This window comes from Corticium candelabrum, chromosome 21 (genome assembly GCF_963422355.1).
Source record: "Corticium candelabrum chromosome 21, ooCorCand1.1, whole genome shotgun sequence".
Taxonomy (NCBI): domain Eukaryota; kingdom Metazoa; phylum Porifera; class Homoscleromorpha; order Homosclerophorida; family Plakinidae; genus Corticium; species Corticium candelabrum.
In genome coordinates, this window is record NC_085105.1 from 5793821 (window position 1) to 5800409 (window position 6589).

Consider the following 6589-nt stretch of genomic DNA (forward strand, 5'->3'; position numbering starts at 1 on the left):
TCAGAAAGCAGCATCTCATTTACAATATTTAATCAAAAATGGTAGTGTATGTTCTGGCGTAATTACATATGCAGCTAAACACACACGTGAAGCTGTTAACTAGATTTATCTCTACCGTGCTCTTAAAGAACATTGACCATCTTCTTGTCACAGATAATTAATTGCTTAGAATCAGAAATTTCTAGAACCAATTGTCTTTGTACAGCTAGCTATGATTACTGTGCAAAGGGGATGTATACTCAGTTTCGATGTATCTACATAATTACTGTATTTTCCTTCCTCAACTGGTTTAGTTGTCAACTTTCTGCAGCTTGTGTTGGTCATGCCAGTCACAAATGCAACATCTGAAAGACCATTTGGTGCCTTCAGATGCTTCAAGAACTATCTCAGAGGAACTTAATGTGATTCTAAATGAGAATCAGAGGACTGATCAGACCTTTACACGAAGTGCTTTAGGCATGTTCTTTTAGGCATTTGGTGCACTGTAATGTTCTGGCTATACTTAGAATACTAAAGCAAATACATGCACTAAAGTCTGTTTGATAATTGGAGAGGACGTCTTAGCGGGTTGATTCCAACATCATTGGAAAGCCAGAGCTGCCAACTCTCCCGCATTGAGCAGGAGACTCCCGCATTTGGGACCCTTCTCTCGCCTACTTGCATTTGGCATCAAATCTCTTGCATTCTGACCAAGGCTGGACGTGCCTGTTCTGTGTAACCATGTATCTTAAGTTAGTACATACTTGATATCTGGATATCATTGTCTATGTGCTCTCTCTATTGGGCTCTTTCGGTTACAATCGCGTCGCAATATTGACACAGAAAGACGAGTTGGTCAGGCAAAACTGTTTGGCAGTGGAAAGGGGGAGGGGCTGGCTATCCTACCAAGGAGTTGTACTACTAATAATTATAGTGCTGGAAAAACGATCGAAGAAGGCCACAAAACAATAGAATCTAGAACATCCCAACTAGCAGCGAGAATGTGTATATACCTCGTTCTTATATTTAGTCTGGCATAGATTTACCAGTTCTGTGCTTTACATTTGTTACAATTTAATTAAGTGTACTATTTATATATTACTAGATCGATATTGTAGCATTCTGACGGAAGACGAGACGCAGTCTGAGCGTGTGGGACACATCACGTGCAATCTTTGTTTGTGAGGTTCTGGATGTGCTGAATGAATTCGAATCTTGCTCTTTGCACTTTTTCAATAGAGATCGGCACACTCTCCGTGTATCGCTTGGTACAGAAAAAGCATAGGTTGGATTCGTTGCAAATGCAATCAGAATTTGAAGAGAAATGAAAGCGCTTGAATGTATACGTATGGGCTCACTCTGCAAGAAATATTCGATTGCCTGAAGCTTTGCAATTGACAACGACACGTACAGTCTATGCAGCACTGGTGTGGGCGTGTGTTTGAATGAACTGAAATGTGTAGCGTTTGCGTCATTGAGAAATTTTATGCGGATCGACCCCTCGAGAGGGAACCCTGTACCATTTTTTTGAAATTGTTTCATGCAAACCTTCTCCTTTGCGTACTGAGTGCATGTGCGTGCCGATTTGGTTGCGAACGAACAAAAGATGTGGCCACGTATCGCCTACACACAGACAGACAGACAGACAGACAATTTGAGCTTTATATATACTAGATTAAACACTTATTACAATTTACAATTTATTGATATTAATGCTATTGTAGGCGTGTCAAAAATTTGTTAGCCGCATTCTCCCGCATTTTTCGGGCAAACTCACGCATTTTGATTGAGCTAGGTTGGCAGGTCTGGGAAAGCTCATAAGGAGGAGGTTTCAGATCAGTTAATGAATATTGTGATTGGTTCTTTATTACGACACAATTAGTAACTTCCTGTATGAGATGTGCTTGGCCCTGCTCTCCTCTTGCATTGACCCCAAATGTCAGATAACATCAAAGTCACTGCTATAACGCCCACTACTTGAAAGCTGACGGGGACTTACTTTGAACTATGGTTGATAAGTAAAACAGCTGTAGCTAGCAAACTTATGTAGTTGAAGCATTGGTTGAACCTTTGAACCTAAGCCCATAGCTAAACGTTTCTAAACTGGAACCGTTTATTTCACTAGCAGGAATTAACAACGCTCGTTTCTGCTCTTCAATTCTTTATCTATTTACCGCAGTTCCCACATCTTTTCCAATTATCGAACATAGTTTAGAACATACACTGTACAGTAGACATTGGATGTAACGACTTCAAGTTTACCGACACTTCACCATGCATATATAACGACTTGTTTTCCTTGCCTTGTGGTTAATTAGCTAGGGTCTTTATATCTGTTTTACCTTGGATTTAGCAACATCGCATATACTGACTTATCAGATTTATTGACAACATAAATAAGCCCAAGAAGCCAGAATTGGCTTCTGATATTATAACTAAGACTTGCTGCCAAGACATCAGAATTACATCATATTTCTGATTTTGCATCGTATAAGTGCACCATCAAACAGATATTTGTTTTTACTCCAGTGACTCAGTAATTTCACTGTAATAACGTCCTTATACGTCTTTATAGCTTTATTTATAAGCAAAGTTTTATGTTATTGGAGTTCTGCACTAGGAAAGTTTTGTTCTTTCTTGTTGGGTTTTGTGTGCCTTTTCTCCCAACTGGCGTACACAAAACACGCTTCTCTGGTCACTGCAAGTGTAGAATTTCATGATTCATTGTCAGTTCTGAATTGGCAGTTAGCAAAAATCAAATGTAAGGAACTTCTGTAAACTTTCTAATAGAATGTGGAAAAAATTGTAAGTGTATATTCTGACATTAATATTAATTATAACATATAATTGTAATTTATCTTTGGCTAGACCTCTTCGTGCTTGCTATGGTGCTGTACATACACTATTTGTGTACTGTATGTGGACATACATGCATCTGTCATGCATGTGAACACTTACTACATACTAAATGCAAAATGTACTACAACTGTGGTACAAAGCATAAAGATAGTCCGTAACGAAATGTAATTTGTGTTGTATCACATTATGTTTCAAATTTTGATAGCAATGACCTACCCATCCAGTGCCTGCCGCATGTTTCTGGATAGTGTGTTGTATTGTATTTTTGATTGTAGAAGGAAGGATTATCTACTGTCGTCGTAAAGGGGGAAGGGCAGACAGTAACAAAAGCAATTACATGTGCTGAAATAGTCAAGAGAAAGATGCCTGTGAGTTTAACTTGCATAATTAATTTTATACGACAAACACATGACATGATGTGCAAAGTACAGTGAATGATAAACGAGATTTATGCTATTGAATGTGTCTGTGTGTTGTTAGACTTTGCACCAGAATACAAAGATAAAATACTCCAAATTAGATGAAATATGGTCACCAAAGGACAAGACGCTTGGCCTAGAAACGTGAGTGACCACATAGTCCAGATTGCTGGCATACCTAAGCATTTTGATTCAAGTAGAGCACAATGATTTAAACTACAATTAAGATATGATATATAAAACTTGTTAATTAATGATTATTATATTAAGGCAATTTTGGTTATAGGCATTTTCAGTGTATCCACTTTAGTGCTTTCAAGCTGTGCCGGTGGTGTCCTGGTACAGTCGAACCTTGCTAATTCAAATTTGCTAATCCAAATCCTCGTAAAGACCAGTATTGTATACTGAATAGTTTTCCTGGGTAAATATATCATCACATCAGACAGCGGCGTAGCCAGCATTCTGCAATTGGGGGCACAGGTCATATGTTCATGTTTGAAGATTAATAGTTTAATTAATTGATTACGTATGTACGTATATGTGTAAGTATGTAAGTATGTATTTACTTTTGACAATGTTAATTTAGTGCTTTAATCTCTCTGTTCAAGGGCGTCACTTGGGTCTCAAAAGTGGGGGCTCATAAATAAAGTCAAATATGTGACGTCATCATAGAGAACGTTATGTAATAAAATTTGTGTTACACTAGCTATTTAGAGACTCAGGAAGGTGTCCTGTAATTTACAGAGAGCAGCAAGTTACAACACAAGATCATCTACGCTACTCTTCAGTTCTTTAGATGTCAGTACGATGAGAAATCTATGGTTTTGCGACCTCAAGAAACTGCTGGCAGTGCCAGGCTTATGTCTTTACTTGCATAGCATAGGCGTAAGATGTCAAAAATAATTATTATAACAAACCACGCCCTCAGAAACTGAGAGCTAGGCTAGTGCCTAGCTTAGCTCAGTACCGTACATGATGCCCTTGTTCTGTTTATGGCAAAACTGCCAAGCCTGACGATATTCTTTGCCACTTTAATTAATCATGCACAACATATTGGAGGAAGAGGGGAACGCCCAGCGAAAGCAATAGTGGCTGCCTTTAGGCATACCACGAGGATGAAAATACAGATTATGGGAAGGAAAGAAAAACGTACAACAGAAAATGTATGTATGTATGTAGGTATATGTTGATCAAAGAGTTGTCATGTCACCAAAATCGGTTGAAATACTATGGAACATCTTAGATCTCATGCACTGTCATTAGATCCTGTCTAGATCTCATTGCAACCTGTTATCAGTTAGCACATGCACTTTACTTAGGAATACATTGATCCAGTATACATCCAATCGTAAGCCGTATTGCAAGTTCATGTCAGTAAGACAAATTTTGGGGCCTGTGCTCCCAGGCCCCCTAGTCTCACGTAGCCAGGTGCGGCATGAGGGCGGGACTACGGTCTGAGACTAGGTCCCCATAGCTACGCCACTGCATCACATCACATTACGTCACCTTTGGCGCCTTGCCTTGTGTACCCAGATCTTATTTGGCGGGTTGCGGTTAGTCTTGCGTAGCCAGACCCTAACCCTGCCGTCATGCCGCGAGACTATGCAGTTATCTTAAAGCCGGGTTTACATTAAAGATGTAAGGAGGTGTTACGTGCTCTTTACGTGCTTTGTGTTTCCTTACGTCCTTACGTGTCTGTTCACATTAAAACGCCGAACGCAAAACGCGGAAACGTAAGGACACGTAAAGACACGTAAAGAGACACAAGTAAATAGACTCGGTTTCTATTCTTGTGTCTTGCGTCTCGCGTTTTTATATCAACCTGACTTGTGGGGTGATGATAGTCCCGTATTTCTAATGGAAGAACGTCTAATTGAGAGCATTCATTTGTATCATTGTATTTTACATCGCAGAGACGCATTTCCTCTGTCAAATTGTGATAGGCTCCTTGCTGGAGCCTTTTGGCAGGAACTGGAGCGACCCATTTTCTCTTTCTTTTCCTCTGTTGCCGTTTAAGACATAACGCAAGCGCCAAAATTGAGGTTGCAATCAGCAAAACAGCTTCTTAAAAATTTGTAGCGTGCATTAAATTATGTTGTTGAAAGTCACAAAAGGCTAGCGCGTTAACCAGAAGATGCAAGACGCAAGCGTCTAATGTGTCTTCGTCTCTGCATTTTGCATTCGGTGTTTTAATGTGAACAGACACGCAAGGACGTAAGAAAACGCCAGAGCACGTAAGGAGCACATAACACCTCCTTACGTCTCTAGTGTAAACCCGCCTTTATGTAAATGCACTATTTGTGTGGGTGTCCGAGGTAAGGTCTAGACCTCTAGGGCTACGTGTCTATGTGTACGGACGGCTGTGTTTTGGTATTTGGTAATCCAAACAACTTTACTAATTCGAACAGGGCTTGGTACGGGGCTGTTTGCATTAGCGAGGTTCTACTGTACCAGGGACATTTCCAACTATGTCACAAACTCGTTTACCATAAATGTTCTAATTGAGGCACCATTCTTAAGCCTGGTTCACAATATTGATGCAGATGTCAACGTCAACGTGGCGTCGTGACGGCGTCATGACACCAGGATAGGGCAGAGTTCTATTTCCAGCGTCGAAAACCGGAAGTTGTTAGCCTCAAATGTAACCACGTAGGCATTTTGAGCGAATCAGCAGAGCTGTGAACATCCCGGATCTAGAAATGGAAGAGACGTGATTGACACCACAAGAGAAGCAGCAAGAGGAAGATCATCATTGGAATAATTGTTGTATGATTAGACACGCGTGCACGATTTGACTCGAGACTCCAGACCAACCTTGACGCAGAACTTAGTGACGTCTCAAGATATTGTTTACAGGACGACGCTGACGTTGGCATCACGGCGCTGAGTTGATGACGACATTGGCGTTGATGTTGATGTGGGCATCACTATTGTGAACTAGTCTTTAGGCGCCTCCAAGAGACAAATTATTTTTAAGGGCTCTAATTGAGGCTCCTTTTGAAGCTATAATTATTTTTGGCAGTGCCTAAATAGATAAATTAGAACTACTAGACACAATTGTAGTATACCAAGTCAAGACGATTGGAACTGATCTATTCATTCCCTGGATCTACTGTACAAACCCCATATATGTTACATCTATCTGTCTCTAGGGCCGTGTTTCCACTAGCTGCACCTTAAACTAGTTTAGCGTAAATGGGTTTAAGAACTAAACCTGTTCAAGAAAGCGCTGTTTCCACTAGGAACTTGCACATCCGGGATGTGCAAAACAAACCGTCTAGGAACGCCTTATTTTGAAGTATTGGGCTGCTTTGTCGCCGAGTCAGAGCATC

General features: G+C 40.4%; 1 long non-coding RNA gene across 1 annotated transcript; it reads left to right on the top strand.

Moving 5' to 3' along the window:
- The first annotated feature begins 2377 nt into the window (after nucleotides 1-2377).
- LOC134196734 (uncharacterized) lies at nucleotides 2378-4215 on the top strand. The gene is made up of 3 exons (XR_009972563.1): nucleotides 2378-3206; nucleotides 3319-3401; nucleotides 4002-4215. It is a non-coding gene; the product is annotated as an uncharacterized LOC134196734 (long non-coding RNA).
- The last annotated feature ends 2374 nt before the right edge of the window (nucleotides 4216-6589 follow it).